This window comes from Sciurus vulgaris, assembly GCF_902686455.1.
Source record: "Sciurus vulgaris genome assembly, chromosome: 11".
In the NCBI taxonomy this organism is placed as follows: Eukaryota; Metazoa; Chordata; class Mammalia; order Rodentia; family Sciuridae; genus Sciurus; species Sciurus vulgaris.
Genome location: NC_136472.1, coordinates 21,151,831 through 21,174,002, shown reverse-complemented (window position 1 = coordinate 21,174,002; position 22,172 = coordinate 21,151,831). Strand labels below are relative to the sequence as shown.

The window sequence follows — 22,172 nt, the reverse complement described above, 5'->3', positions numbered from 1 at the left end:
GTTGATCAATTGTATATCCTCTTTTGTAAAGTGTCTGTTCAGTTTCTAAACCCATTTATTGATTGGGTTATTTGTATTTTTGGTGTTAAGATTTTTGAGTTCTTTATAAATTCAGAAAATTAGTGCTCTACATGAAGTGCATGTGGTAAAGATTTTTCTCCCACCCTGAAGGCTGCCTCTCCAATTATTTATTGTTACCTGCACTAAGTAAGAGCTTTTTAGCTTGAATCCATCCCATTTATTGATTCTAGTTTTTATTTCTTTCACTTTGGTTGACTTGTTAAAAGTCTGGGTCCTAAGCCCACATGATCAAGATTTGGGCCTAATTTCCTTCTATTTGGTGCTGAGTCTCTGGTCTAAATCCTAGATGCTTGATCCATTTTGAGTTGAGTTTTGCACAGGGTGAAAGAGAAGGGTTTCATTTCATTTTGCTACATATGGATTTCCAGTTTTTCCAGCACCATTTGTTGAAGAGCTATCTTTCCTCCCTTATATGTTTTTGGTATCTCTGTGTAGTATGAGATAACTGTACTTACGTGGGTTCATCTCTGTGTCTTCTACTCTGTACTATTAGTCTACCTACCTATTTTGGTGCCTGTATTGTGCCGTTTTGTTACTATTGCTCTGTAGTATAGTAAAAGTTCTGGTATAGTGATATCTCTTGCTTCACTTTTCCTGCTTAGTATTGATTTGGTTATTTTGAGTCTCTTATTCTTCAATATGAATTTCATGATTGCTTTCTCTACTTTGATGAGGAACAATGGGATTGTAATTGGAATTGCATTGAATTATATAGGGCTTTTGGTAGAATGGCCATTTTGATGATATTAATTCTGTCTATCCAAGATCATGGGAGATCTTTCTATCTTCTAAAGTTTTCTTCAATTTCCTTCTTCACTGTTCTCTAGTTTTCATTGTAGAGGTCTTTCACCTCTTGTTAAATTGATTCCCAAGTTTTGTTTTGTTTCATTCTGTTTTGTTTTGAGGCTATTGTGAATGGAGTAGTTTCCATTTCTGTTTCGGAAGATTCATTGTTTATGAATAGAAAAGCATTAGGTTTATTAGTGTTGATTTTATATCCTGATAATTTGCTGGATTCATTTATTAGTTATAGAAGTTTTCTGGTGAAGTTCTTTGGATCTCCTAAATAGAGAATCATGTCATTGGCAAATAATGATAGCTTGAGTTCTTCTTTTCCTATTTGTATCCCTTTAATTTCTTTCTTCTAATTGCTCTGGCTAGTGTTTCAAGGACAATGTTGAATAGAAATGATGAACGAGGGCATCACTGTCTCATTCCAGTCTTTAGAGGGAATGCTTTCAGTTTTTCTCCATTTAGAATGATGTTGGCCGTGGGCTTAGCATAGATAGTCTTTACAATGTTGAAGTACGTTTCTACTATCCCTATTTTTTCTAGTGTTTTGAGCATGAAGGGGGTGCTGTATTTTTTCAAATGCTTTTTCTGCATCTATCGAAGTGATCATATGATTCTTGACTCTAAGTCTATTGTTGTGCTGAATTACATTTATTGATTTCTGGATGTTGAACCAAACTTGCATCCCTGGAATGAATCTCACTTGATCATGGTGCACTATCTTTTTAATATGCTTTTGTATGTGATGTGCCAGAATTTTGTTTAAAACTTTGGCATCTGTGTTCATCAGGGATATTGGTTCATCAGGATATTTTCTTTCCTTGATGTGTCTTTGTTTACTTTTTGTATCCGTCTGATATTAACTTCATAGAATGAGTTTGAAAGGGTTCCCCCCTTTTCTATTTCCTGGAATACGTTGAGGAGTATTGGTATTAGCTCTTCTTTGAAGGTCCTGGTAGAAATTAGCTGAGAATCAGTCTAGTAGTAGTAGGTTTTTGATGGCTTCTTCCATTTCATTGATTGCAATTGATTGCATATGTCCTTCTGATTTAGTTTCGGTGGATCATATGTCTGTAGAAGTTTGTACATATCTTCGAAATTTTCAATTTTGTTGGAGTATAGATTTTCAAAATAGCTTCTAATTATGTTTTGTATTTCAATTGTGTCTTCATGATATTTCATTTTGCATCACAAATTTTGGTAGTTTGATTTTTCTTTCTCCTCTTCATTACTGTGCCTAATGGTTTATCAATTTTGTTTATTTTTTTCAAAGAACCAACTTTTTGTTGTGTCATTTTTTTCAATTCTTTCTTTTGTTTCAATTTAATTTATTTCAGCTCCGAGTTTAGTTATTTCCTTTCATCTCCTACTTTTGGTGTTGACCTTGTCTTCTTTTTCAAGGGTTTTGAGATGTAATGTTAAGTCATTTGTTCTTTTATTGAATGAGTTCAATGCAGTGAACTTTCCTCTTAGTACTGCTTTCATAGTTTCCCAGAGACTTTTGTATGTTGTATCGGTGTTTTCATTTACCTCTAAGTATTTTTTTATCTCCTCCCTTATGTCTTCTACTATCCATACATCATTCAATAGTGTATTATTTAGTCTCCAGGTGTGTTGAAGTAGTTTATATTTTTTAATTTATCATTGATTTCTATTTTCATTCCATTATGATAAGGTAGAATGCAAAGTAGCATTTCTATTTTTTTTTTTTTTGTATTTGCTAGAATTGTTTTGTGGTAAAACCTATGGTCTATTTTATAGAAGGATCCATGTATTGCTGAAGAAGAAGTGTATTTGCTCATTGATGGATTAAATATTCTATATGTTTGTTAAGTCTAAATTATTGATTGCATTAGTGAGTTCCATAGTATCTTTGTTCAGTTTTTGATTGGAAGATCTATCCATTGGTGAAAGAGGTGTGCTCAAGTCACCCAGTATTATTGTGTTGTTGTCTATTTGATTCCTGAAATTGAGAAGTGTTTGTTTGATGTACATTGATGCTTCATTGTTTGGGGCATAAATATTTACAATTGTTATGTCTTATTGATATATGGTTCCCCTAAGCAGTATGAAATGTCCTTCTTTATCCCTTCTGCCAAACTTTGGCTTGAAGTCCACTTTATCTGATATGAGAATGGAACCCCCTATCTTTTACTGCATTGGTGTGGATGATGTTTTATCCCATTCTTTCACCTTCAGTTGTGGATATCTTTTCCTATGAGATGAGTCTCTTGAAGGAAGCATATTATTGGGTCTATTTTTAAAATGCAATTTGCCAGGCTATTTCTTGTGATTAGTGAATTTAGGCCATTAATATTCAGGGTAGTTATTGAGGTGTGTTTTGTATTCCCAGTTATTTTGGCTTATTATTTTATTTTTTATTTTTTTAGCTTGACTTGGTTTCTCCTTTGATTGACTTTTCCACCAGTATAATTCCTCCTTTTGATGATTTTCATTGTTGTCTTTAATTTCCTCCTCATGGAATATTTCCTTAGAATGTTCTGTCATGCAGACATTTTATTTGTAAAATCTTAAGGTTAGTTTTGCTGGATATAAGAGTCTTGGTTGGCATCCATTTTCTTTCAGAGCTTGGTATATATTGTTCCAAACACTCTTAACTTTTAGGGTCTGGGCTGATAAATCTGTTGATATCCATATTGGTTTCCCCCTATACATAATCTGATGCTTTTATCTCATAGCCTTTAAAATTCTATCTTTATCTTGTATGCTGGGCATTTTCATTATAATATGACTTGCTGTGGATCTGTTGCAATGTTGTACATTTGCTGTCATGTAAGCCTCTTTTATTTGACTTTCCATTTCATTCTTCAAATTTGGGAAGTTTTCTGATATTCTTTCATTAAATAGATTGTTTATTCCTTTGGTTTGTATGTGTGTACCTTCCTCAATCTCAATAATTTTTAATTTTGGTCTTTTCATGTTATCTCATAATTCTTGCAGGTTCTGTTCATAATTTCCAACCATCTTCTCTCTTTGTGTGGTCAACTTTATTTTCAAGATTAAATATTTTGTCTCCATTGTCTGAAGTTCTGTCTTCCAAGTGTTCTAGTCTATTGGTGATGCTTTCTATTGAGTTTTTAATTTGGTTTATTGTTTTCTTCATTTCAAGGATTTCTGCTTTATATTTTTTTTTCAGAATTTCTATTTCTTTATTGAAATAAACTTTTGCTTCCTGAATTTGTTCTTTTAACTCTTTATTGAAGTGATATTTTGTTGCCTGCATTTGCTCTCTTATATCATCCCTTACTTTGCAGATCACTTCAGTTACATACATTCTGAAGTCCTTTTCTGACATTTCTTCTATGCTGTCAATGAATTCTATTAATATAGCATCATTGTTTGGGTGACTTTCTTCCCTTGTGTTTTCATGTTGTTCATGTATCTTCCCCTCTAACAGTGCAAATCCAAGATAGTGTGGTTTCTACACTATAGATTTATAGAATCCCTGCAGGTTTCCAATACCTCACCTTTAAGGGGATATCAATATTAACATCACTTGATGCAAAAAATATGCAGCCTTAAACCAAATATCCCCTGTTACGATGTTAACAGTATTGTCATAATAAACAGAGATGACATTTTTGATTATTGTCTACAGCATAAACAGTAGGTTTTCAATAAGGTCTAAAATTTCTAATGGTGGACAAGGAGAGGATGGGGTAGGGGTGTAGTATGAGATGTTAATGAGGTAAGTAGTGAGAATATAGAGGTAGTAGATCATAGGAAGAGTGAAAATGGAATCAAAAGCAGTTGGTTGTTATTAGGAGAAAAGGGAGAAAGAGACTCTGAAGAAGCAGATAAATAAGAGGAGGATAGAGCGAATAAGTTAGAAAACATCTACAACAAAACAGTAATATACTATTCAAACCTCCCAGTCTTCAGGTGCCTGATGCATGAAAGGTATTTGATTTCAAAGACAATGGGATGTGAGAGTAGGAAATGAAAAAAGAAAACATTGGGGGAAAAGAAATAAAAAGATCTTGAAGGAAAATTGAACAATTGTTTGTGCGGTGTTTAATATCTCCTCTTCCTCCCCTCTATGCTGATAGGCAGGGTTTTCTGGAGTTTGCAGGTAACTCCAGTCTCAGGACGGTGACAGTTGCTAAAGTGGGAGGATTAGACTTGGAGGCAAGACTCCTTGAGGCTGAGTATAGCAATGCCAGTCCCTCTGGAAGACTGCACATCTGGTCTCTCCTTTCGGGTCCACTAATGTGATGCAGGAGCTTCATCTTAGTCCTTTCCCTCACTTGTGGGCTCCAAAATTCCTGGTCTATAGTTTAGTCTCTGAATTGTGTCTCTCCCTGGAGGTCCTGAGCGCTAAGTCGCAGACCTATGCCCCTGTCTGGGAAAGATGGTCTGTATTGGAAAAATCAGAACCAGGCATTGAAAGCTGTGGGCCAGCCACAGAGCTGCAGGACCTGAAACGTGTGGGTGGTTAGCGGATGGTTGGGAAACTGGGGATTGGGGAACCAGAGGACCCTGTCAATTGCCAAAACAGCAGGCCAGGTGATGTTGGGTCCCAACAAGTGTTGCCCAAGTTGTCTCTAAGATCCTGCTGGATGCCAGACTGAGTGACTGGATGAGCCAGGATCAAGATGCCCTCATACCCTTTTCCCCTATCTTTAACACCTCAATACTAATTGATATATATATATATATATATATATTTATGATATATTTATATATGTATATATACATATACATGTATATATATAATACCCCAGAAATAATTGATAAGGCAGAAGTCATAGAGAACTCCTATTATTTGATTTTATGCCAGACATAATTCATAGTTATTTACTGTTTTTCTGTTGGAAATTATTGTTCCTACTATTTTGGCATATTGTACCAATTAACACTATAAATATCAAAATAGGAACTAAATACCAAATCTATTGCTATATATTGTTTGCATAGATTAATGCTATCATTGGTCTTCCCCCTTAATCTGTGAGGCAGTAATATAGAAGGACAGTATAAAGTCATAAGAGAGAAACTTTACACCTTCAGCTTCATCCTGATAGATGGGAAGATACAAAAGCAATATGGAAAAGGAAGGGAACAAATCATCCAAAACAACATAGAATACCTCAACATCAATTCCAGTGACCCTATAATGAAGGGAATGTCAGAAATGAAACTTAGAAATTGTATGGTTAAATTAATCCATGAGTAAAAGATGATGTAAGAATTGAAATTAGAGAGAAAATATAAAAACTGAAAGATCACTTCAATAAAGAGATAGAGATCCTGAAAAAGAATCAGTCAAAAATTCTCAAAATGAAGGAAGCAATGAAAAAAATTAAAAATTAACTGGAAAGCATCACCAGCAGACTAAACTACTTTGAAGACAGTTTCAGGCAATAAAGATAACACAAATAATTTTGAAAATAATGTTGACCACAGAAAAAAGATGTTAAGAGACCATGAACAGAACTAACAGAACTTTCAAGAAATATGGGATAACATGAAGAGACCAAACTTAAGAATTATTGGGATAGATGAAAACTTGTATATACAAACCAAAGTAATATACAATGTTTTCAATTCAATGATATCTGAAAATTTCTCAGACCTAAGTAATGAAATGAAAAGTCAAATAGAGGACCCCAAATATGCAAAATTAAAACAGTTCCATTATTAAGAAAATGCCTAGCATACAGAATAAGGTAGAATTTTAAAGACTATTAGAGAAAAATGACTGGTCATGTTTAGAGGAAAAACAATCTGGATCTCAGCTGATTTTTTCAACTCAGATTCTCAAAGCTAGGAAGTCTTGGAAAAATATAAACCAAGGCCTGAAAGAAAATGGATGCCAACTAAGAATGTACATCCCACAATATTAACCTTCTGATTCGATGATGAAATAAAAACCTTGTAGAAACAAAAGTTAAATGAATTCACAAATAGATAGCTCATACTACAAAACATAATAAAATATTTCATGAAGAAAAAAGAAAAATAAAATTGATAACCAGAAAAGAGAGGAAATTCACTAGAAAAACAATCAATCGTAGGAGAAACTATTTCAAAATAAAAACTTGAAAGAAATCAAAATGATAGGGAATAAGAATTATTTCTCAGTAATAACCCTGAGGGTGAATGGTCTATGTTCATCAATCAACAGACAACAAGTGGCATATTGTATTAAAACACAATAACCCACAATATACTGTCTCCAAATCACTAACCTCAAAGGCAAAGTCATCCCCAGACTGAAGGTAAAAGGATGGAACAAACACATACCATTCATATGAATCTCATAAACAAGCAGGGGTTTCTATCCTCATATCAATTAAAGTGGATGTCAAGCCAAATATAATGAAAAGGGACAAAGAAGGAAATTTCATATTGATTAAGGGAATCATACATAAGGAAGACAGAACAATCATTAATATTTATGTCCCAAACAATGGAGTATCTATGTATATCAAACGAACCCATCTCAATTTCAAGAATCAAATAGACCAAAACACAATAATACTGGGTAACTTTAAACTGCTTCTCTCATCACTAGATAGATATACCAAGCAAAAACTAAATAAGGAAGCTATAGAATTAAAAATACACTTAATTATTTAGAATTAACAAATATATAGAATATATTTTATCCATTAATAATGGAATATACTTTCTTCTCAGCAGAACATGGATCCTTCTTCAAAATAAACCATATCTTAGGCCACAAAGCAATTCTTAGCAACCACAAAAGTTTGAGATAATAACTTGCATTCTATCAGGTTATAATGGAATGAAATTAGAAATTAATGATAAAATTTTAAAAAATAGAAACTACTATAACACTCAGAAACAAAATAATATGCTGTTGAATGACCAATGGATAGCAAAAGAAATCAGGGATGAAATTTTAAGAAATGCTTAGAGGTAAATGAGAATAGTGACAAAACATATTGAAATCACTGGGACACTATGAAGATGGTTCTAAGAGGAAAGTTTATTGCATTGAGCTCATTCATTAAAAGACCAGAAGTCACCAAATCAATAACCTAACATTACATCTCAAAGCCCTAGAGAAAGAAGAACCAGTCAATATTAAAAGCAGTAGAAAACAGGAAATTACTAAAATCAGAACCAAAATAAATGAAATTGAAGCAAACAAAAAGAATTTAAAAAATCAATGAGAAAAAAGATGGTTCTTTGAAAAAAAATGATAAAATTGACACACCCTAAGCCCAACTCATGAAAAAAAAATGAGAAAAAACTGAAATCATTTAAATTCATGGTGAAAAGGAAATATTATCATGGACACTACTGAAATACAAATGAAAACCAGAAAGTATTTAAAAAATTTATACTCTAATAAAATAGAAAATAATGAAGACATCAGTGAATTTCTATAGACATATAATCTACCAAATTGAAAAGGAGGACTTAGAAAATTTAAACAGATCAATTTTAAGCAATGAAACTGAAGACGCCATCAAAAGTCTACCAACAAATTAAAGCTAAGGACCAGATGGATTCTCAGTCAATTTCTATAAAACTTTCAAAGATAAATTCACACAAATATTCCTTAAATTATTCCATTAAATAGAAAAGGAGAGAACCCTTCCAAACTCATTCTTCTAAGAGTATCATTGTGATACCAAAATCATACAAGGACACATACAAGGAAGGAAAGAAAATTTCCAACTAATATTCCTAATGAACACAGATGCAAAATTCTTAATAAAATACTGGCAAATCACATGCAAAATATACTAAGAAGATAGTCCACCATGATCAGGTGGTATTCATCCCAGGGATGCAAGGTTGTTTCAACATGAAGAAATCAATAAATGTAATTAATTCATCACATCAATAGATTTAAAGCCAAGAATCATATGATTATCTTAATGGATACAGAAAAAGTGTTGATAAAATTCAACATTTATTCATGTTCAAAACACAAGGGAGAGTAGGAACATACATCAACATTGTAAAAGCTAAGTATGCTAAAATCAAGGGCAACATCTTTCCAAATGAAGAAAAATTGAAAGCATTTCCTTCAAAAATTGAAACAAGACAGGGATGCTTTCCTTCACCACTTCTACTTATCATGGTTATTCAAACCCTAGCCAAAGTAATTAGACAAAATAAATAAAAGGGACACTAATAGGAAAAGAGGAGCTCAAACTATCCCTACTTTCCAATGACACAATGTAATATTAACAAGACCCACCAGACTACATCAGAAAGCTCATAGAACTCATAAATTCATTAAAGTAGCAAGATAAAAAAATTAGAGCTGAAAAAATAGCTCATTCGAACTGAAGAAATAGCTCATTTTGGAGAGCACTCACCTAGCATGCACAAGGACGGCAGTTTGATTCCCCCACGCCTCAGAAGGAACAAAAAAATTAATACCCATAAATAGTTTTTGTTTCTACATACCAATGATGAATTAGTTGAAAGAGGAATTAGGAAAATCATCCCATTCACAATAGCCTCAAGAAAAGAAAATACTTTGAAATCAATCTAATAAAGTGAAAGACCTCTACAATGAAAATTGCAGAACACTGAAGAAATTGAAGACCTTAGACAATGGATAGACAGAATTAATATTGTCAAAAAGGACATACTACCAAAAGGGCTATACAGATTCAATGCAATCCCTCTTAAAATTTCACTGATGTTCTTCATAGAAAAAGCAGTCATGAAATTCATTTGAAAAAATAAGAGACCCAGAATAGTCAAAGCAATTCTTAATGAGAAAAGTGAATACGAAACCTTAAATTATACTACGAAGTTACAGTAACAAAATCAGCATGGTGTTGGCCCCCAAACAGACATGAATATCAATGTAACAGAATATAATTCATAGAGGTGAATAGAGACAAATTCACATATAATCATTTATATCATACAAGACCAAGGTACCATCAAAATATGTTGGCAAAAAGGTCACCTCTTCAATAACTGGTGCTGGGAAAACTGGAAATCCATATATAGTGGAATGAAAATAAAACCCTGTCTTTCACCCTGCATAATACTCAACCCAAAGTGGATCAAGGAATTAGTCATTGAACCAGAGACCCTGTTTCTACTATAAGAAAATGTAGGTTCAAATCTCTATCATGTCAGCTTAGGAACTGACTTCCTAAACGAGACTTCTAAAGCATGAGAAGTAAAATCAAGAATCAAAGAATGGAATTGTAACAAACTTAAATGCTTCTTCAAATCAAAGGAAACAATCAAGAACGTGAACAGAAAGCCTAGAGAATGGAAGAAAACATTTGCAACCTGCACCTCAGATAGGACATTTATCTCCACTGTATATAAAGAACTCAAACAACTTAACACCAAGAAACAAAATAACCCAATCAATAAATGGGTGTAGGAACTCAACAGGCACGTCACAGAATAAGAAACAGGAATGGCCAACAAATACATGAAAAAATGTTCAACATCAGTAGCAATTACTAAAAGCAGATTAAAACTACATTGAGATTTTATTTCACTCCAGTCAGAATGGCAATTATCAAGAGTAAAATAACAATAAATATTGGCAAGGATGTAGGAGAAAAAGATACAATCATACAATGTTTGTGGGATTCCATATTGGTACAACCACTATGGAAAGCAGTTTGGAGACTCCTCAGAAAACTTGGAATGGAACCACCATTTGACTCAGGTAAGTCATCCCTTACTTTGCTATATACCCAAAGGACTTAAAATCAGCATATTACAGTGATGCAGCTGTATAAATGTTTATGGCAGATCAATTCACAATAGCTAAACTGTGAACCAACCTAGGTGCCCTTCAATATATGAATGGGTAAAGAAAATGGGGTATATATATACACAATGGAATATTACTCAATCATAAAGGAAAATGAAATAATGGCATTTTGGTAAATGAATGGAACTGGAGACTTTCATTATTTGTGAAATAAACCAATCCCTTAAATCAAAGATGAAATGTGCTCTCTGATGTAAGGATGCTAACACAAAAAAAGTGTGGTGAGGCAAGAATAGAAGTTCATCATATTAGACAAAGTGGCATAAAGAGAAGGAAGAAGGGATGGAAATAGAAAAGAGAGTAGAATAAATCAGACGTTAACTTTCCTATGTTCGTATTTGAACACACCATCAGTGAAACACAACATCATATAGCACTGCAAGTATGGGATCCTAAATAAAATAAGTTATAGTCTTTCTATATATAATACTCCAAAATATACTCTACTGTCATGTATACCTAAAATAAATTTAAAATAAATAAATACATTGTAACAAATAAAGAACTGAGAGGAAAGATGTCATTATTTGCCTGTTTTTTAAATTGGTTTAATATTTTGAAGATTCATATCTATTTTAAGATGTATTGGATCTTTGTTTCTTTGTAAAAACTTATTTAATTGCGCTTAACATGAAATTTGCATTCTCAATATTTTAAATGTTCCATTTAGTACTGTTAACAATAGGCACAATGTTGTACAGCCCATCTTGAAATTTATCTGCATGATTGAGATTTCATATCTATTTATTTGAAACTCATTTTCCTCAATTCCCTGTCTTCTGCAATCACCACTCCACTTTATGATTCTATTTTTGAGTATTTTGAATATATCATGTAAATTTAGAAAATAGCATTATTCTTCTTCTGGGACTGGTTTGTTTTATTTAATATATTGTTCTACTGGTCTATTCATGTTATCACACGAAGAAGCATATAATTCTTTAAGTCTGAATGATATTTCATTGTTTGCATATACAATATTTGTCTTATCCATTTGTCCTTCAATAAATACATTTATATGTTTTTCTTTCAGATTATGCTGCAATGAACATAAGTGTACTAAGATCTCATTGTAATCCTAATATGCAAATACTTCTAGATAACATCCAGAAGTCAGTTTGTGGGATTCTACAAAAATGCATAAACAAGTAGTCAAATTTTTATGAATTTTTTCCTGGTAATTAGTTGACAACCTCCACTCATTTCATTAGGGTTTCAAGTGCTTTAGGAATGATCACAAATTGTTTGGTGTCTCCTCAGAGATAATCTCTACAGTAAGAAGAAATTAATAAATTTTCCAAAGAAATGTCATCTTAAGGAATACACAGGAGAATCAAGAGAGGAGTTTCATTACAGATAACAAGTGTAGTTTGATGAGTTGGCATATTTCGCCAGTCTCTACAGAAATGAGCATATGTTCACAACAGCTGTTCCCTCTAATATAAGTGAGCATTTCTCATTCAATTTTTGCACTTTCTTCTACTCCATAATGCCTCAACAGCAATGGGATCTTTTTCTCTTTTTCTTCATATAAATTTTGGAACATGTTCTCTTTAAATACTCATAATAAGCACCTTTGAAACATGCACATTGTGTGGGTGCCTAGATAATATTGAATTTTATGGAGGTATACTTTTACATTTAACAGATGAAAAAAGTGAGAGCAGATGAAACATAAATAGAAGGAGACATATTTGAAAGCAAAAGTGGAAACAGCAAGGATTTGGTCTTTTATTCTTAGGTCTTTCTGAATATGCAGGTCTTAGTGATCCTCTCAAAATAATTAGCATTTAAAATTATGGAAATGACTGTATGAATGAGATTCATTTCCAATCTGTTGATAAGGAAAAAAGTTTACTACTCATGTAGAGAAATAAAAAAATAGTTTATTGACTTTCAGGAGATTTTTACATATCCAATTTTTTAGTCATATGAAATATTTTTCCTTTTGATTGGAATTTGACTAAAGTTTTTTTCACAGTGTAATTTAAAAAGTACACTTGGGTATGAACATAGGTTATTAAACTTTGCAAAATCAGCTTGGTTCTGTCTGTTGGACCCCAAAACCAATAGGAGGAAACATTTCTGTATTTTTTTACATTGCAGCAAAATAGATTATCATATGCACATTACTTGGTAGTATCTCATAACTTCACACCAAATCAAAATAAAACTATAAAAATGAGATTTAAACATTATTACTTCATTTATTGAATGGACTTCTTTGGTGGGATAATCTGAAGTACTTTGTTATATTTAATATGGAAAGGGTTCTGGTAGGAACAGAGTAAGATATCAGGTAGCCTCAACCATATAAATAATAACTTATATGATTTAAGACCAAATTGTATGTAAATATAACTGAGTTTATATATAAATTTGCAGAATTGTATGATGTTTTTGTTTGCTTGTAGCTCATACACGGACAGCTGTCACTACTATTTTTACTAGAGTGTCATTCTGCTAATTTTTCTTATGTAGGGAAAATTAATTACAAATTTTTTTATAGAAATACTAATAATCTTACCTTAAAAATGCTACTCGTCTGTTACTATGCTTTATTTTTCAAATCTCTGGAGTTTTTTAGGTATTCAGATATAATTTTATTTGGATATTTATCTGAATAATGTGTTGTCATAGTTGAAAAAGAGTTCTCATGGAGTTATTGTAAGTAAGATTCTAAAAGATGAGGAAGAAGCCTTATATACCTCATCTTCAGCGTATATGTCTCTGTGGTTTACACACCATAGTAAATATTTTATATTATATATAACTTTAAAAATCTATTTAAAAGTTTTTGACCTTTTTTATTTACTTTGAGATAGTGTCCTTTATCCTAAGGAAATTTTGTGACTCTTCATTGTACAAAACCAGTGCCAATGACCTCTCTTTCTCCTGATTGTTCAGATTTCCTCACACTCCTTCAGGTGAACCATAAAGTCTATCAGATTTGTTATGTGCAAGTGAATATATTTCAATTTTAATGAAATTGCCCTCAGGGGAAATGCAATATTTTAAATAAATTTACATCATGCTAAATTATATTAAAATGTTATAAATTTTTATAAAAAAATAGAGGTTAAGTAATCCAAAAGAATAATAAGAGCAATAGAAAATGGAAAAATCGGCATGCATTATACCTACTTGACCTATTCTCACCTATTTTTTTATTTTAGCATTTTAAAAGAAGTGGAGCTCCTCTGTAGAAGAATGTACAGAAAAATATGAAAAGAAAACCTATCTCAGGTTGGTTACTGCCACCACTTAAAAATAAAAATAAAAGCAAAGGTATATTTGAGAAGTACTTTGAAATAGCATGGACACATTGAATCATTTAATCATGGTTCATCCTTCCAAATACACAGCAAGATCATGTTTGTTCTGTATGTGGCGATCAACTTTGATAGATGATTGATTGGCCCAAAGTATTCTCTGTATACACTGAGTTAATATAGCATGAACTACATCTACATGCATACAACTCCTGGTTCATTTCTTCATGTCGATACAAATGCAGTGTGATCTACTATCAACTTTTTATTCATGCATCTGGCCAATAACTATCAAGGAAGTTAGAAGTTGCTCATCTAATTCCTTGAAGTATTAGGATCTGTAAGACTAAGTTTTGAATTGGGAAGTCAATTGCAATTTTTTGGAATTTGTTATTTTAAAAAGCACATAATTAGAATATATATTAAGTAATATTGAAAGTACTTATTAAATATCACCATATAAATTTAATGATACAAATGAAAAAGAAAACTTTACATAATAATCATCAATTTATTTAACAGCAAATATTTTAATAATGTTTAAACTTAATTCACTTTTGTGTTATAACTTATACCAATTTATCTGAATCTGTACGTCTTTATTTTCCAGGTATTCCATCTGTTACTTTTTCTCAATTTGCAACACGCTTATTGACATGGATAGCACTTTGAGCTAGATATTGGATATGGTACATTGAACAGTTTAAATAACCACTAACCATTAGAGGTCAGTGGCAGTTCATGTCCCAGTTGGGACAATGAAAATATGCAGCAATTAAAAATGCTCTTTTTTGAGTAAACTCACCCTATATGAGAACCACTGCTGCACCTCTGCCTCTATCTCTATTTATATATTTATTTGTGTCAATGTTGATTCACTTTCAACTATTCTAAATTAGAAATATTGGATATATCTTATTTGCCCTAGATTTGAATAATTAGTCTTCATAGGATTACAGTCAAAACATAGTAACCTTCCTACTGTGTCTATCAAATACAGGCTTTCTAATACCACCGAGTGGAGAAACACATTCGGACAGTGGTGCATGAGTCATTTGGATGGGTATCACATCACGCCCTGAGCTGCAGACTCCACTGTTTGGGCTCTTCCTCATCATCTACCAGATCACAGTGTTGGGCAACCTGGGCATGATCATGCTCACCAAGGTGGACCACAGCCTGCAAACACCCATGTACTTTTTTTCTCAGACACCTGGCTATTACAGATCTTGGTTATTCTTTAGCTGTGAGTCCCAAGATATTAGTAAATTTTGTGGTGAGTCAAAATGTAATCTCATAATATTTATGTGCTACACAACTAGCATTCTTCATTTTGTTCATTGGTAGTGAACTTTTTATTCTGTCTTCGATGGCTTATGATCCTATGTGGCCATCCATAACCCTCTCCTCTACATGGTCATTATTTCACAGAGGGTATGTTATATACTGGAAGTTGTCCCCTTTCTCTACAACATATTTGTATCTCTTTGGTCACCATAAAGATTTTTACTTTATCTTTCTGTGGTTACAATGTAATTAGTTATTTCTATTGTGATGTTCTTCCTTTATTATCTTTGCTCTGCTCAAATACACATGAAATTAAAATCATATTTACGGTTTTAATATATAGTAATTCAATTTCCTCTCTTCTGGTCATCATTGTGTCCTACCTGCTCATCCTCATAGCCATTCTCAGGATGAAGTTTGCTGAAGGCAGGTGCAAGACTTTCTCCACCTGTGGACCCCACCTGATGGTGGTCATCGTGTTCCATGGGACTTTGCTCTTCATATACATGCAGCCTAAGTCTAGCCACTCATTGTACTCTGATAAAATGACTTCCATATATTACTCTCTGGTTATCCCCATGTTGAATCCCTTGATCTATAGCTTAAGGAACAAAGACGTAAAATATGCTGTACAACAAATATGGAAAAAGTATGCTGCATTTAATAAAAATTACATAAAATGTGAATCCTAAGAATATGGATGGAATATGAACCTGCCTTGTGTTCTTCCAGAATGTCTGATAAGCACAAAGGGGCACAATGTGTATATAAGAATTGACCTTCTTAATTCCCACCAAATTTCTAAAAGCTAAAACAAAAGCAGTCAAGTCTTTGCTTTCTATGAGGAGGAAGGATGAATTGTAGACATAATAACTGAGTAATTGTCAAGTAAAGAAATCAGGTTTAGGTGATCCAAGATGGCAGACTAGAGGGTGACTGCATCTCCAGTCACTCCAGAAACCAGGATTCAAGAAGGGGAGGCATTGAGAGACTCGGACTAAAATAGAGCACGGGGTGAGTCTTCCCCACCTGGTGAAGCTTGGCCCTGGCGGCAGACCCAGATTTGGGAGGCTTATTAGAGTAGGGCAGGGCAGCTAGAGTCTTCCCCAGGCAACCCTGTGCACTCTAGCGGTGGGCTCCTCCCACACAGCCAGATTCTCAAAGCAGGCCCCTCAGTGAGAGCCTTTCCACACAGAGCCAGCTCCAAGCTCTGGAACTAGTAGGGGGCTGGGGGCAGCTTTCTACAGAAGCACTGCATTATCAAGTTACTCCAAGACTTCAGGCTACTGAAGGCTGGGAGGTGATACACTGGAAATCTACAGGGACACTATAAGCCAATAGAGGAAATCTGCAATATCACAGAGTCCCACTGACATCTGACCAATATGAGAAAACAAGGGAAGAAAATGTCCCAAACAAACCTAGATACTATATCAATAAAACCCAATGACAGCACAGCAGAAGAAATGTCAGAAAGGGAGTTCAGAATGTACATAATTAAAACAATCAGGGAAGCAAACGAGGAGGTGAAAGAGCAAATGCAGGCATGGAAGGAGGAGATGAAAGAGCAAATGCAGGCATTAAATGATCACACCAATCAACAGTTAAAAGAACAAATACAGGAAGCAAGAGATCATTTCAATAAAGAGTTAGAGATACTGAAAAAAAATAACAAACAGAAATCCTTGAAATGAAGGAAACAATAAACCAAGTTAAAAACTTGGTTTTTAAAGACAAGTTTTCTTTAAAAACTTGGTTTTAAAGAAAGAAAGAAATACAAAGATCAGACCAGAAATTAAAAAAAAAAAAGAGCCTGAAACTAATGAAAAAAATCAACAAGATAAAAAAGTTTCCTTAAAAAAGTCAGTGAAATGGACACACCTGTATTTAAAGTAACAAATAAAGCAATAACCGAATTAAATAAAATAAGGAATGATTAGGGATCTTGGAATACAGCTCAGGGTCAGAAAACTCACCAAGTGTGCACAAGATGAGATTCAACCCCTAGCATTCCACAAAGGAAGTAGTGATAATTTATCCCAACTGACACCTCAGAAACACGAAAGATCAGGAGATTATTAAGAACAACTCTATGTAGGCAAGTTTGACAATCTAGAAGAAATGGGCAAATTCCTGTATGCACACACTGAGAACCAAGAATGAATCAATAGGACATAGGAAACCTGAATGAACCAATAAGGAAGTAACAACTTTGATCAAATAATGACATTTCCCATCAAAGAAAAGATCAGGAGTAGATATTTCCCTGCTGGCTCCTAAAAAGTTAAATAAGAAAAAGTATGAATTCTTCTTAAATTATTCCTAGAGGGAGGAATTTTCCCTAATACAGTCTATGAAGCCAGCAATACCTTTACACCAAAACCACACAAAAACCAGCATAAAAAGTATTAGCTAATATCTTTGATCAATAGGAAACTACAACAATCCTCAACACAATTCTAGCAAATCAAATCCAACAGCATGTTAAAAAATATTTTTAAATATTTTTAAGTGGGATCTATCTCAGGAATCCAAACATGCATCAACATATAAAACTGTATAAATGTGATAATTCATATAAACTGAAAGAAAATCAAAACCTTGATTATTTCTATATATGCAGAAACCATGCTTCATAAAATTCAATAACTTTATATGAAACGAGAACACTGAACCAGTAGGAATGGAAGGGAATATACTCCATATATGAGGGTCATATATACCAAGCTAACTGCTAACATTAAATGGAAAAAGTAAAATCTGAACTCTTCCTCTCCATGATCTGGAACATACAAGAGTGTCTGCTATCTCCATTTTTGTTCACCAATCAGAGTAAAAAGGTAAGACAAAGAAAACTGTCACCCGACTGGAAAAAAGAAGTCAAACCGTTGCAGTTTGTAGACAACCTGATCTTATACACAGAAAACTTTAAAGGACTGCAGAAAAATAATCTTAGAACTAATAAAGACACAGAAATGTTGCAGAATACAAAATCTAAATACAAAAACCAGAAGTTCTGTTCTATAACTATAATAAATCACCTGAAATGGAAATGGAGACAGAAATTTCATTTTCAAAGGCTACCAATATAAATAAAGAATACATCTAGGCAAAATTTAACGAACAAAGTGAAAAGTCTCTAAAATGAACACTGTGACATATTAATGATAGAAATTGAGGTCACAATAAATTGGAAAATGATCCTATCTCCATAGGCTGGAAGAATACTGTTAAAACGTCCATGCTATCCCAAATGATCTACACATTTAAGGCCATCCCAAAGAAAATACCAAAGAACTAATATATAGAAATAGAAAAAGGTTTTATATGGAAACACACACACACACACACACACACACACACACACACACACATCCGACAGACAAAGCCTTCTTGACCAATAAAAACAAAGCAGGAGACTCACTCTACCTCATTTCAAAATAAACTAAATAAGTTACAGTAACCAGACAAGTTGCAGTCAGCCTAAAAACAGACCCTTAGAACAATGCGACAGGATAGAGAAACTAGAAATGAGCCCATGCATCTCAAATCACCTGATCTTCAATGGAAGGGCTAAGAACATGCATTAGGGAAGAAGACAGTCTTTTCAAGAAAAAGTCCTTAGAGAAGAGAATATCTGCATTCAGAAGAATAAAACTCGGCCTCTATCTCTCATTAGTTACTAAAATCAACTTGAAATGAATTAAAGACTTAAAAGGAAGATCTGAAAACAAGAAACTACCCAAAGTTTATATAGTTTAGTACATGGAAATTAGGAATGATTTCATAAGGAGACCTCAAAAAAGCACAAAAGAAAATTTTAAGTAAACTAATAGAATTAAATTATAAAACTTCCAGGCAGTAAAAGAAAAGATCATAGCAGTTAAGGCACAACCTACAGAATGGGAGAAAATATTTATAGCTTTTGTATCTGACAAGGGGTGAATGTTCAGACTATATAAACAATATCAAAAAAATCAATAGCTAAATACTCAAATAACCCAGTTTAAAAATACACAAAGGTCAAAATAGTTCTGAAAAGAAATCATACCTATGGCAAAGAGAAAAATGAAAATGTTCAACACCACTAAACACCTGCAAAATTTAAATCAAAACAACAATGAAATATCATCTCAAAAGTAATAGTGATTATTACCCAAAACAACAACAACAATAAATAAACAAACAAAACTCCCCAGAAATAGAAAACATGACATGTTGAGGTGAACATATGGATAGAAAAGAAGACCTTTGCACTGTTAGTGGGAATTTAAGTCAGAATGTGATTTATGTTAAACTGTATGGAAGATTGTGGAAAAATGAAAAATAGATCTGCAATGTTATTTAGTCATCCCTCTGCTGAGTACATATGCAAAGGAAAATGGAATCATCATGGTGAAGAGACATCTACACTCCAGTGTTCTTTCTACCACTATTCAGAAAAGCTTAAGCTCAACCTAATTGCTCACCAACTGATGCAGGTATAGAGAAAATTGGTGCACAGAGACAATGATGTATTATCCACCTCCTGAATGGAATCGAATCCTGTCACTTCGGATGACATGGATGGAACAGGAGATAAATTGTGCTATTGTATGTAACCAGATAGAAAATGGCAAGTAAGTCATTTTCTCACTTAAATGTGGCCCACAAACAAGTTAACCTCAAAAAGTTGAGAGAAGAATGCTGTTTAGCAAAGGGTGAGAGAAGGATGAGGACATGTTGCTTGATGTGTCAATACAGAGAGACAGGTATAATAGATTCTGTAGTGATATTGCATAGTGGGTAATAATAAAAGCAATAATAAATCAAAAACTATAAATATTTTGTATGTTTCACTTAAAAGAAATAAGTGAGGAGATAAATATTTTTAACTGATTTCAGCATTACATAATGAATACATAAAATATTAAATGGTAGCCCATAAATATGTATAATTTGGTTTTTATGTATCAAAATAATTTGTTTTGTATGTATCAGATCAGTAAGAATTTATTAACATAACCAAAAGAAGTTCTTAAAATAAGGTGCTACCATGAAAAATAAATCTTGAGCAACTAAACTCAATTGGCTACTAGAAACAAAGCCACACATGTTATGTCCACTGATCCTCAACATTGGTGTGAAGACTACGGGATGAGGAAAGGATGGTATCATAAACAAATGGTTTTGGTATAAATAAATATATACATGGAAGAGAATGTAATCAGACTCTCAAACTACACCATGTTGGTATATAAACTTAATATGGATTGAAGATTTAAGCAAAAGTCCTAAAGGAATAATTCATAAGAAAAAGGTTGCAGGGTTATGGGATTGACCATGAGATTTTGGTGACCACACCAAATCCAAGCAGCAAAATCAAAATTAGATAAATGATACTATATGCAACTATAAAGCTTCTGCCAGGGAAAGAAGCCATCAGCAGATGAAAAGGCAAGTGACAAAAAGCAATGAAATATTTGCAAACCACAATCTAATATGAAATGAGTATGAACAACACAAGGATTTCCTAAAGCCCAAATAACAAGATCTTATTTCTAAATAATCACAGGAATTGAAAATGCTTCAGGCAAAGAAGAAAATGACAAAAAGATGTGTGAAAAAGATGTTCAACATCACGCATAATTAGGGAAATGTAAATCCGAAATGTTTAAATCACAGGACAGAGAACACCATTCACTCAATAAATGGCATCAGGTCAGGCCTCAGCCAGCATGATTTATTTTTTTTGTTATGAAGCAAATAATTTGACTGCTGTGTGGAAACAGAAGATAATTTGAGCATATTCCCTTTGGGACATCTGCTGTGGGCTTCATTAACAGTTCCTTTGGTGTATATAAACGTTTAAATTTGCCACATTCATGTTGCATCCCAATGTATATTTGCTGATCCTTCAGTAAGAGGAAATTTCAGAAATTTTGAAGGGTGTTTTGGGTACTTGAACCTAGGATTTCAAGTGCAAGTCTATTATTTGGTACTAGACATTTTAGTAATAGCAGTAGTACTAAACACTTTAGTTCTTGCCTATTGCGTGTGTGGATTACTTATACTCTTTAGTATCTGATTTAGTAAGTATTCTGCCTAGAAATTTAAACCCAAACTTCAAGGAAAAGAAGAAAAATAGAAAATATTGAATTTACATTTACTGCACCAATGAGTGTGCTTCTTAATGCATGTGTGCTTTCCTGCTGATGATGGATGAAGATCGTTCAAGGTAAGGACAATCAAGACTCTGGACACAGGGTAAGAAGACACTTGATATTAACTTCAAATTCTTTGGCATCTTCTATTTTGATAAAATGGGTAAGGCACAAATTTTGCAATAATTCATGCATGTAATTTAGTAGTCTCTACAGATTGCTACTTATTTCTTACCATTTGCTAGTTTAAAAAACTGACTTAAAAAATCCTAAAACATCAAACTGAAACTTATTTTAATTTCCTGGGTCAGGGTGTTGCCTGGGGGCAAGTCCAGTGGCACAATAAAGTCAATATATTAAGGAAGTCAGGAAAACAGTGTCCATAAATGCATCCACTCTGGAGGGAGATCTGGCACTAAATCTGCTCTCTAGCAATTATTATGTGGGAAACTCACAAAAGGTGAAATAGCAGAAAATACAAAGTAACATTTCTGCACCAACAGCTCAATAAGTGGGTTTTGTCATTTCGCTCCTCTTTTGCAGATTCAATGTTTGCTCATGGAACCCAAGCTAATCCATGCTATCTACCTTCAATTTTGATTAGATTTGTAGAAGTAGTTCAAGATTAAATTTATAACTTTCTCTTATATTATCTTCAAGAATCATAGATATTTTCTCTCTCTAACCTATTGCATGAATATATACTAATATTGATTCACTTTAAATGATTATAGTATTGCTTTTTCATTTAGGATAAATGTCTGTCTAGGAAGAATTTTCTTGAAATATAATTTATCATAGCAAAAGTAAGCCCCTTGTAATGTAGAAAAATGA

The 22,172-nt window shown here is 33.1% G+C and overlaps 1 protein-coding gene and 1 pseudogene across 3 annotated transcripts in view; both read left to right on the top strand.

The window, feature by feature from the left end:
- The window catches only part of LOC306639030 (olfactory receptor 8K3-like), a gene marked incomplete at both ends in the record, with an annotated part of 68,667 nt that overhangs the window by 30,054 nt on the left and 16,441 nt on the right, over positions 1 to 22,172 (top strand). The window lies entirely within an intron of this gene.
- Positions 14,968 to 15,887, top strand: LOC306638445 (olfactory receptor 8K3-like; annotated as a pseudogene). Its single transcript has one exon. The product of its transcript is annotated as an olfactory receptor 8K3-like (transcript).